We start from the raw sequence: 12,141 nt of genomic DNA on the forward strand, positions 1-12,141 counted from the left end.
ATAATTAGGGTGAAATTTCAATGTCAGGGCGACTGTGAGATCGATTCACAGGGTAGAGAGATTAATAGTTGTTATCAATGGTGAAGGCGAAGTATCTGGTCCATGGGTCGGTTCTAGGGTTAGGTTTAGGTGTTCGATAAGGAGTACGGGTGATATAGGGTTACAGTTAGATTCGGATCAATCTCTGATGTGAGGGCGAGTGCAAGATTGAGTTTCAATTTTAAGTTGAAGTGTGGGTGACATTAATGCTCAAGGTGAAGTGTCAGATCCTGACGCCAGGGCTAGTTCTGGTGTTAGTTGTAAGTTAAGGTGCATGGGTCTGATTGAGTGACAGTAAGAGTTCTGATCCGACTCTGATGTGAGGGAAATGGCCAGAATGAGCTTCAGGATTATGGGGAGGAATGACAGACGCCAATTCTGATGGTGGTGGTTCAGAAAAGGTGCCTGGCTAGGGTTAGGGTTTCCTGTAAGGGAAACTCCACGCATACGATACGGTTACGGAGAGAAATTGGGTTCAATTCTGAAGTGAGTGCGAGGGTGAGATTGAGGCTCAGGGTAAAGATGTGCCTCCTAGTAGGCAGCAATGTTAAAGATGGTGTATCTAGTCCAGGGCTCGGGTCTAGGGTTAGGCTTAGGTGTTCAGTAAGATTTACAGGAACATAGAGTTACATTTAGAGTTCGCTTCTGATACTGATGTGAGGGCTACAGCCAGAATGAGCTTCAGGTTTACTTTACAGCATGACAAACGTTGAAGCTGATGGCAAATGTTCAAGTAAAGAGGCCAGGGTTAGACTTATGATATTGTGTTCTCTGAGTTGTACAGGAAGGATAGGGTGATGGACAGACTTAGGGCTGTCCTCTGATGTGAGGTCAAGTTCGAGGTTGAGGTTCAGGATTACGGTGAAGTGTGCCTGTTGTTAATATTTACGCTGAAGGGACAGGTAAAGGGTCATGGCTAGGATTGTGATTAGTGGGTCATTCTGTTCTACAGAAAGGATTAGTTAAGGATTAGGGTTATGGTCCAGCTCTGATATGAGTGCGACTCTGAAATTGCGTTTCAGTGTTGAGGAGGGCCCTGGGTGATGTCGATGGTGACGTGTGTGTGGATAGGCCCAGGACTCAGTGCTAGGGTTAAAATTTTGTGTTCTCTCTGGTTTCCGGAAACATTAGCATTACGGAAAGTGTTAGGTTCTGGGTCAGATGTGACGGGGAGCGGGAGATGGTGGATCAGGAATATCGTGAGGCATGGTTGACGTCAGTGGTCAAGGTGAGGTGTCAGGACCACGGGCCAGGTGTACCGTTAGGGTTAGTATTTTGGGATGCTGTAGAGGGATGGTATTGTTATGTTTAGACTTAGGTTCTTACACTTACGTTAGGGCGACTTTGCGATTCAGTTCCAGGATTACAGTGAGGCAAGGGTTATATCCAAGGTGATGGTGGAGTTTCAGTCCACAGGTCCGCGATAGGATTAGGGTTATGTAATCTTTAAAGTGTATGGGATGGACCGGGATATGGTTCGATTCACATACTCTTCTGATATGAGGACGAAGGCCTGATTGATCTTCATCATCGTGGTGTGGCAAGGTGTACGGTTGAGATAGGGTTATAGTTAGATTCGGATCCATCTCTGATGTGAGTGTGTGTGCACCATTGTGTTTCATTTTTAAGGTGAGGTGTGGGTGACATTAATGCTTAAGGTGAAGTGTCAGAACCTGGCGCCATTGCTAGGGCTGGAATTAGTTGTAAGTTAAGGTGTATGGGGCTGATTGAGTGACAGTTAGAGTTCTGATCCGACTCTGATGTGAGGACAATGGCCAGAGTGTGCTTCAGGATTATGGGGAGGAATGACAGACGTCAATGCTGATGATGGCGGTTCACTTAAAGGGGCCTGGGCTAGGGTTAGAGTTTCCTGAAAGGGAAAGCCTATGCATATGCTACGGTTACAGAGAGAATTTGTGTTCAATTCTGATGTGTGTGCGAGTGTGAGATAGAGGCTCAGATTAATGATGTGCCTCCTAGTCGGCAGCAATTTTGAAGGCGGTGTATCTCGTCCAGGTCTCGGGACTTGGGTTAGGCATAGGTGTTCAGTAAGATTTACAGTATCATAGAGTTAAATTTAGAGTTCGCATCTGACCCTGATGTGAGGGAGATGGCCAGATTGAGCTTCAGGTTTACTTTGCGGCATGACAGACGTTGAAGCTGATGGTGTCGGTTCAGGTAAAGTGGCCAGGGTTAGAGCTATATTACTGTGTTCTGTGAGATGTAGAGGAAGGATAGGGTGATGGACAGACTTAGGGCTTGTCTCTGATGTGAGGGCAAGTTTGAGATTGAGGTTCAGAATTACGGTGAAGCGTGCCTGATGCCAGTGTTTACGGTGAAGGGACAGGTAAAGAGTCATGGCTAGGGTTGAGATTAGTGTGTCGTTCTGCTCTACGGAAAGGATAAGTTAAGGATTAGGGTTAGGGACCAGTCCTGAGGTGAGTGCGCTTCTGAAATTGTGTTTCAGTGTTGTGGAGTGCCCTGTATGATGTTGACGCTGATGTTGTGTGGATAGGCCCAGGATTCATTGCTAGGGTTAAAATTTTGTGTTCTCTCTGTATTCCAGAGTCATTAGCATTAGGAAACAGTTAGTTTCTTGGTCTCATGTGACAGGGAGCACAAGATGTAGGTTCAGGGTTATGGTGTGGCAATGGTGACGTCAATGTTCCATGTAAGGTGTCACGACCACTGGCCAGGGCTAGGGTTAGGGTTAGGTTTTTTGGTAGCTGAAGAGAGAGGGTATTGTTACATTTAGACATAGGGTCCTTCTCTTACGTTAATGCGAATGTGCGATTCAGTTCCAGGAATACAGTGAGTCATTATTGATACCCATCGTGATGGTGTAGTTTCAGGCCACAGGTTCACGCTAGGTTTAGGGTTATGAAATCTTTAAAGGGTATGAGGTGGATCGGGATACGGTTCGATTTGCATCCTTCTCTGATATGGGGAGAAGGTCAGATTGATCTTCATCATCGTGGTGTGGCATCGGTGACATCAATGCTGAAGCTGAGGGTTCATGTTAATAGACCTGGGTTAGGGATAAGGTTTTCTGTAAGGAAAAGTCTATGAGGTACATATGGTTATGGACAGAATTAGGGAGCAATTCTGATGTCAGGGCGAGTGTGAGATTGAGTCGCAGGGTCAAGGGAGTCCTAGTTGATATCAAAGGTGAAGGTGAATTATCTGGTCCGGGTCACATCTACGATTAGATTTAGGTGTTCCATAAGGAATACGGGTGTGATAGGGTTACAGTAAGACTTCAGATCTATCTCTGTTTAGAGGGCGAGTGCAAGATTGAGTTTCAAGTTTAAGCTGAAATGTGGGTGACATCAAAGATGACGGTGAAGTGACAGATCCTGGCGACAAGGCTAGGTTTAGCATTAGTTGTAAGGTAAGGAGTATGGGGCAGATGGAGTGACAGTTAGAGTTCTGATCTAACTCAACAGAGTGTGCTTCAGGATTATGGGGAGGAATGACAGAAGTCGATTCTGATGGTTGCTGTTCAGTTAAAATGGCCTGGTCTACGGTTAGGGTTTCCTGTAAGGGAAAATCTAGGCATACGATATGGTTACGGAGAGAATTAGGGTTCAATTCTGATGTGAGTGCGAGGGTGAGATTGAGGCTCAGGATTCAGATGTGTCTCCTAGTTGGCATCAATGTTGAAGGCGAAGAATCTAGTCCAGGCCTCGGGCCTAGGGTTAGGGTTAGGTGTTCAGTAAGATTTACAGTAACATAGAGTTATATTTAGAGTTCGCATCTGACCCTGATGTGAGGGCGATGGCCAGATTGAGCTTCAGGTTTACAGTGCGGCATGACAGACGTTGAAGCTGATGGTGTCGGCTCAGGTAAAGTGGCCAGGGCTAGAGTTAGGGTACTGTGTTCTGTGAGGTGTACAGGATGGATAGGGTGATGGACAGACTTAGGGCTGGTCTCTGATGTCAGGGCCATTGCGAAATTGAGGTTCAGGATTACGGTGAAGGGTGGGTCATGCCAATGGTCACGGTGAATGGACTGGTCTAAGAGTCATGGCTAGATTTAGGATTAGTGTGTCGTTTTGTTCTACAGAAAGGATAAGTTAAGGATAAAGGTAAGGGTCCAGCCCTGATGTGAATGCGAGTCTGAAATTTCGATTCAGTGTTGAGGAGATCCCTGGGTGTTGTCAATGCTGACGTTGTGTGGATAGGCCCAGAACTCAGTGCTAGGGTTACAATTTTGTGTTCTCTCTGGTTTCCGGAGACATTAGCAGTACGGAAAGTGTTAGGTTCTGGCTCTGGTGTGACGGGGAGCACAAGAGGGTGTATCAGGGTTATGGTGAAGCATGTGTGATGTCCGGGTTCAAGGTGTGATGTCAGGACCCCGGGCCAGGGCTAGGGTTAGGGTTAGGTTTTTGGGAAGCTGTAGAGTGATGGTATTGTTACATTTAGAATTAGGTTCCTTCTCTTACGTTAGGGCGAGTATGTGATTCAGTTCTAGGATTACAGTGAGGCAAAGGTGATATCCAAGGTGATGGTGGAGTTTCAGGCCACATGTCTACACTACAGATAGGGTTATGTAATCGTCAAAGGGTATGGGGTTTGCGTGTATACGGCTCGATTTTGGATCCTACTCTGACGTGAGGGCGAAGGCCAGATTGATCTTGATCATCATGGTGTGGCATAGGTGACATCAATGCTGATGCTGAGGGTCCACGTTAAGGGACCTCGGTTAGTGGTAGGGTTTACTGTAAGCAAAAGTCTATGTAGAAGATATTGCTTTGGACATAATTAGGGTGCAATTTCAATGTCAGGGCGACTGTGAGATCGATTCACAGGGTAGAGAGATTAATAGTTGTTTTCAATGGTGAAGGCGAAGTATCTGGTACATGGGTTGGGTCTAGTTTTAGGTTTAGGTGTTCGATAAGGAGTACGGGTGATATAGGGTTACAGTTAGATTCGGATCAATCTCTGATGTGAGGGCGAGTGCAAGATTGAGTTTCAATTTTAAGTTGAAGTGTGGGTGACATTAATGCTCAAGGTGAAGTGTCAGATCCTGACGCCAGGGCTAGTTCTGGTGTTAGTTGTAAGTTAAGGTGCATGGGTCTGATTGAGTGACAGTAAGAGGTCTGATCCGACTCTGATGTGAGGGAAATGGCCAGAATGAGCTTCAGGATTATGGGGAGGAATGACAGACGCCAATTCTGATGGTGGTGGTTCAGAAAAGGTGCCTGGCTAGGGTTAGGGTTTCCTGTAAGGGAAACTCCACGCATACGATACGTTTACGGAGAGAAATTGGGTTCAATTCTGAAGTGAGTGCGAGGGTGAGATTGAGGCTCAGGGTAAAGATGTGCCTCCTAGTAGGCAGCAATGTTAAAGACGGTGTATCTAGTCCAGGGCTCGGGTCTAGGGTTAGGCTTAGGTGTTCAGTAAGATTTACAGGAACATAGAGTTACATTTAGAGTTCGCTTCTGATACTGATGTGAGGGCTACAGCCAGAATGAGCTTCAGGTTTACTTTACAGCATGACAAACGTTGAAGCTGATGGCAAATGTTCAAGTAAAGAGGCCAGGGTTAGACTTATGATATTGTGTTCTCTGAGTTGTACAGGAAGGATAGGGTGATGGACAGACTTAGGGCTGTCCTCTGATGTGAGGTCAAGTTCGAGGTTGAGGTTCAGGATTACGGTGAAGTGTGCCTGTTGTTAATATTTACGCTGAAGGGACAGGTAAAGGGTCATGGCTAGGATTGTGATTAGTGGGTCATTCTGTTCTACAGAAAGGATTAGTTAAGGATTAGGGTTATGGTCCAGCTCTGATATGAGTGCGACTCTGAAATTGCGTTTCAGTGTTGAGGAGGGCCCTGGGTGATGTTGATGGTGACGTGTGTGTGGATAGGCCCAGGACTCAGTGCTAGGGTTAAAATTTTGTGTTCTCTCTGGTTTCCGGAAACATTAGCATTACGGAAAGTGTTAGGTTCTGGGTCAGATGTGACGGGGAGCGGGAGATGGTGGATCAGGAATATCGTGAGGCATGGGTGACTTCAGTGGTCAAGGTGAGGTGTCAGGACCACGGGCCAGGTGTACCGTTAGGGTTAGTATTTTGGGATGCTGTAGAGGGATGGTATTGTTATGTTTAGACTTAGGTTCTTACACTTACGTTAGGGCGACTTTGCGATTCAGTTCCAGGATTACAGTGAGGCAAGGGTTATATCCAAGGTGATGGTGGAGTTTCAGTCCACAGGTCCGCGATAGGATTAGGGTTATGTAATCTTTAAAGTGTATGGGATGGACCGGGATATGGTTCGATTCACATACTCTTCTGATATGAGGACGAAGGCCTGATTGATCTTCATCATCGTGGTGTGGCAAGGTGTACGGTTGAGATAGGGTTATAGTTAGATTCGGATCCATCTCTGATGTGAGTGTGTGTGCACCATTGTGTTTCATTTTTAAGGTGAGGTGTGGGTGACATTAATGCTTAAGGTGAAGTGTCAGAACCTGGCGCCATTGCTAGGGCTGGAATTAGTTGTAAGTTAAGGTGTATGGGGCTGATTGAGTGACAGTTAGAGTTCTGATCCGACTCTGATGTGAGGACAATGGCCAGAGTGTGCTTCAGGATTATGGGGAGGAATGACATAAGTCAATGCTGATGATGGCGGTTCACTTAAAGGGGCCTGGGCTAGGGTTAGAGTTTCCTGAAAGGGAAAGCCTATGCATATGCTACGGTTACAGAGAGAATTTGTGTTCAATTCTGATGTGTGTGCGAGTGTGAGATAGAGGCTCAGATTAATGATGTGCCTCCTAGTCGGCAGCAATTTTGAAGGCGGTGTATCTCGTCCAGGTCTCGGGACTTGGGTTAGGCATAGGTGTTCAGTAAGATTTACAGTATCATAGAGTTAAATTTAGAGTTCGCATCTGACCCTGATGTGAGGGAGATGGCCAGATTGAGCTTCAGGTTTACTTTGCGGCATGACAGACGTTGAAGCTGATGGTGTCGGTTCAGGTAAAGTGGCCAGGGTTAGAGCTATATTACTGTGTTCTGTGAGATGTAGAGGAAGGATAGGGTGATGGACAGACTTAGGGCTTGTCTCTGATGTGAGGGCAAGTTTGAGATTGAGGTTCAGAATTACGGTGAAGCGTGCCTGATGCCAGTGTTTACGGTGAAGGGACAGGTAAAGAGTCATGGCTAGGGTTGAGATTAGTGTGTCGTTCTGCTCTACAGAAAGGATAAGTTAAGGATTAGGGTTAGGGACCAGTCCTGAGGTGAGTGCGCTTCTGAAATTGTGTTTCAGTGTTGTGGAGTGCCCTGTATGATGTTGACGCTGATGTTGTGCGGATAGGCCCAGGATTCATTGCTAGGGTTAAAATTTTGTGTTCTCTCTGTATTCCAGAGTCATTAGCATTAGGAAACAGTTAGTTTCTTGGTCTCATGTGACAGGGAGCACAAGATGTAGGTTCAGGGTTATGGTGTGGCAATGGTGACGTCAATGTTCCATGTAAGGTGTCACGACCACTGGCCAGGGCTAGGGTTAGGGTTAGGTTTTTTGGTAGCTGAAGAGAGAGGGTATTGTTACATTTAGACATAGGGTCCTTCTCTTACGTTAATGCGAATGTGCGATTCAGTTCCAGGAATACAGTGAGGCATTATTGATACCCATCGTGATGGTGTAGTTTCAGGCCACAGGTTCACGCTAGGTTTAGGGTTATGAAATCGTTAAAGGGTATGAGGTGGATCGGGATACGGTTCGATTTGCATCCTTCTCTGATATGGGGAGAAGGTCAGATTGATCTTCATCATCGTGGTGTGGCATCGGTGACATCAATGCTGAAGCTGAGGGTTCATGTTAATAGACCTGGGTTAGGGATAAGGTTTTCTGTAAGGAAAAGTCTATGAGGTACATATGGTTATGGACAGAATTAGGGAGCAATTCTGATGTCAGGGCGAGTGTGAGATTGAGTCGCAGGGTCAAGGGAGTCCTAGTTGATATCAAAGGTGAAGGTGAATTATCTGGTCCGGGTCACATCTACGATTAGATTTAGGTGTTCCATAAGGAATACGGGTGTGATAGGGTTACAGTAAGACTTCAGATCTATCTCTGTTTAGAGGGCGAGTGCAAGATTGAGTTTCAAGTTTAAGCTGAAATGTGGGTGACATCAAAGATGACGGTGAAGTGACAGATCCTGGCGACAAGGCTAGGTTTAGCATTAGTTGTAAGGTAAGGAGTATGGGGCAGATGGAGTGACAGTTAGAGTTCTGATCTAACTCAACAGAGTGTGCTTCAGGATTATGGGGAGGAATGACAGAAGTCGATTCTGATGGTTGCTGTTCAGTTAAAATGGCCTGGTCTACGGTTAGGGTTTCCTGTAAGGGAAAATCTAGGCATACGATATGGTTACGGAGAGAATTAGGGTTCAATTCTGATGTGAGTGCGAGGGTGAGATTGAGGCTCAGGGTTCAGATGTGTCTCCTAGTTGGCATCAATGTTGAAGGCGAAGAATCTAGTCCAGGCCTCGGGCCTAGGGTTAGGGTTAGGTGTTCAGTAAGATTTACAGTAACATAGAGTTATATTTAGAGTTCGCATCTGACCCTGATGTGAGGGCGATGGCCAGATTGAGCTTCAGGTTTACAGTGCGGCATGACAGACGTTGAAGCTGATGGTGTCGGCTCAGGTAAAGTGGCCAGGGCTAGAGTTAGGGTACTGTGTTCTGTGAGGTGTACAGGATGGATAGGGTGATGGACAGACTTAGGGCTGGTCTCTGATGTCAGGGCCATTGCGAAATTGAGGTTCAGGATTACGGTGAAGGGTGGGTCATGCCAATGGTCACGGTGAATGGACTGGTCTAAGAGTCATGGCTAGATTTAGGATTAGTGTGTCGTTTTGTTCTACAGAAAGGATAAGTTAAGGATAAAGGTAAGGGTCCAGCCCTGATGTGAATGCGAGTCTGAAATTTCGATTCAGTGTTGAGGAGATCCCTGGGTGTTGTCAATGCTGACGTTGTGTGGATAGGCCCAGAACTCAGTGCTAGGGTTACAATTTTGTGTTCTCTCTGGTTTCCGGAGACATTAGCAGTACGGAAAGTGTTAGGTTCTGGCTCTGGTGTGACGGGGAGAACAAGAGGGTGTATCAGGGTTATGGTGAAGCATGTGTGATGTCCGGGTTCAAGGTGTGATGTCAGGACCCCGGGCCAGGGCTAGGGTTAGGGTTAGGTTTTTGGGAAGCTGTAGAGTGATGGTATTGTTACATTTAGAATTAGGTTCCTTCTCTTACGTTAGGGCGAGTATGTGATTCAGTTCTAGGATTACAGTGAGGCAAAGGTGATATCCAAGGTGATGGTGGAGTTTCAGGCCACATGTCTACACTACAGATAGGGTTATGTAATCGTCAAAGGGTATGGGGTTTGCGTGTATACGGCTCGATTTTGGATCCTACTCTGACGTGAGGGCGAAGGCCAGATTGATCTTGATCATCATGGTGTGGCATAGGTGACATCAATGCTGATGCTGAGGGTCCACGTTAAGGGACCTCGGTTAGTGGTAGGGTTTACTGTAAGCAAAAGTCTATGTAGAAGATATTGTTTTGGACATAATTAGGGTGAAATTTCAATGTCAGGGCGACTGTGAGATCGATTCACAGGGTAGAGAGATTAATAGTTGTTATCAATGGTGAAGGCGAAGTATCTGGTCCATGGGTCGGTTCTAGGGTTAGGTTTAGGTGTTCGATAAGGAGTACGGGTGATATAGGGTTACAGTTAGATTCGGATCAATCTCTGATGTGAGGGCGAGTGCAAGATTGAGTTTCAATTTTAAGTTGAAGTGTGGGTGACATTAATGCTCAAGGTGAAGTGTCAGATCCTGACGCCAGGGCTAGTTCTGGTGTTAGTTGTAAGTTAAGGTGCATGGGTCTGATTGAGTGACAGTAAGAGTTCTGATCCGACTCTGATGTGAGGGAAATGGCCAGAATGAGCTTCAGGATTATGGGGAGGAATGACAGACGCCAATTCTGATGGTGGTGGTTCAGAAAAGGTGCCTGGCTAGGGTTAGGGTTTCCTGTAAGGGAAACTCCACGCATACGATACGGTTACGGAGAGAAATTGGGTTCAATTCTGAAGTGAGTGCGAGGGTGAGATTGAGGCTCAGGGTAAAGATGTGCCTCCTAGTAGGCAGCAATGTTAAAGATGGTGTATCTAGTCCAGGGCTCGGGTCTAGGGTTAGGCTTAGGTGTTCAGTAAGATTTACAGGAACATAGAGTTACATTTAGAGTTCGCTTCTGATACTGATGTGAGGGCTACAGCCAGAATGAGCTTCAGGTTTACTTTACAGCATGACAAACGTTGAAGCTGATGGCAAATGTTCAAGTAAAGAGGCCAGGGTTAGACTTATGATATTGTGTTCTCTGAGTTGTACAGGAAGGATAGGGTGATGGACAGACTTAGGGCTGTCCTCTGATGTGAGGTCAAGTTCGAGGTTGAGGTTCAGGATTACGGTGAAGTGTGCCTGTTGTTAATATTTACGCTGAAGGGACAGGTAAAGGGTCATGGCTAGGATTGTGATTAGTGGGTCATTCTGTTCTACAGAAAGGATTAGTTAAGGATTAGGGTTATGGTCCAGCTCTGATATGAGTGCGACTCTGAAATTGCGTTTCAGTGTTGAGGAGGGCCCTGGGTGATGTCGATGGTGACGTGTGTGTGGATAGGCCCAGGACTCAGTGCTAGGGTTAAAATTTTGTGTTCTCTCTGGTTTCCGGAAACATTAGCATTACGGAAAGTGTTAGGTTCTGGGTCAGATGTGACGGGGAGCGGGAGATGGTGGATCAGGAATATCGTGAGGCATGGTTGACGTCAGTGGTCAAGGTGAGGTGTCAGGACCACGGGCCAGGTGTACCGTTAGGGTTAGTATTTTGGGATGCTGTAGAGGGATGGTATTGTTATGTTTAGACTTAGGTTCTTACACTTACGTTAGGGCGACTTTGCGATTCAGTTCCAGGATTACAGTGAGGCAAGGGTTATATCCAAGGTGATGGTGGAGTTTCAGTCCACAGGTCCGCGATAGGATTAGGGTTATGTAATCTTTAAAGTGTATGGGATGGACCGGGATATGGTTCGATTCACATACTCTTCTGATATGAGGACGAAGGCCTGATTGATCTTCATCATCGTGGTGTGGCAAGGTGTACGGTTGAGATAGGGTTATAGTTAGATTCGGATCCATCTCTGATGTGAGTGTGTGTGCACCATTGTGTTTCATTTTTAAGGTGAGGTGTGGGTGACATTAATGCTTAAGGTGAAGTGTCAGAACCTGGCGCCATTGCTAGGGCTGGAATTAGTTGTAAGTTAAGGTGTATGGGGCTGATTGAGTGACAGTTAGAGTTCTGATCCGACTCTGATGTGAGGACAATGGCCAGAGTGTGCTTCAGGATTATGGGGAGGAATGACAGACGTCAATGCTGATGATGGCGGTTCACTTAAAGGGGCCTGGGCTAGGGTTAGAGTTTCCTGAAAGGGAAAGCCTATGCATATGCTACGGTTACAGAGAGAATTTGTGTTCAATTCTGATGTGTGTGCGAGTGTGAGATAGAGGCTCAGATTAATGATGTGCCTCCTAGTCGGCAGCAATTTTGAAGGCGGTGTATCTCGTCCAGGTCTCGGGACTTGGGTTAGGCATAGGTGTTCAGTAAGATTTACAGTATCATAGAGTTAAATTTAGAGTTCGCATCTGACCCTGATGTGAGGGAGATGGCCAGATTGAGCTTCAGGTTTACTTTGCGGCATGACAGACGTTGAAGCTGATGGTGTCGGTTCAGGTAAAGTGGCCAGGGTTAGAGCTATATTACTGTGTTCTGTGAGATGTAGAGGAAGGATAGGGTGATGGACAGACTTAGGGCTTGTCTCTGATGTGAGGGCAAGTTTGAGATTGAGGTTCAGAATTACGGTGAAGCGTGCCTGATGCCAGTGTTTACGGTGAAGGGACAGGTAAAGAGTCATGGCTAGGGTTGAGATTAGTGTGTCGTTCTGCTCTACGGAAAGGATAAGTTAAGGATTAGGGTTAGGGACCAGTCCTGAGGTGAGTGCGCTTCTGAAATTGTGTTTCAGTGTTGTGGAGTGCCCTGTATGATGTTGACGCTGATGTTG

The sequence above is a fragment of the Manis pentadactyla genome, chromosome 1, assembly GCF_030020395.1.
Source record: "Manis pentadactyla isolate mManPen7 chromosome 1, mManPen7.hap1, whole genome shotgun sequence".
Classification (NCBI taxonomy): Eukaryota; Metazoa; Chordata; class Mammalia; order Pholidota; family Manidae; genus Manis; species Manis pentadactyla.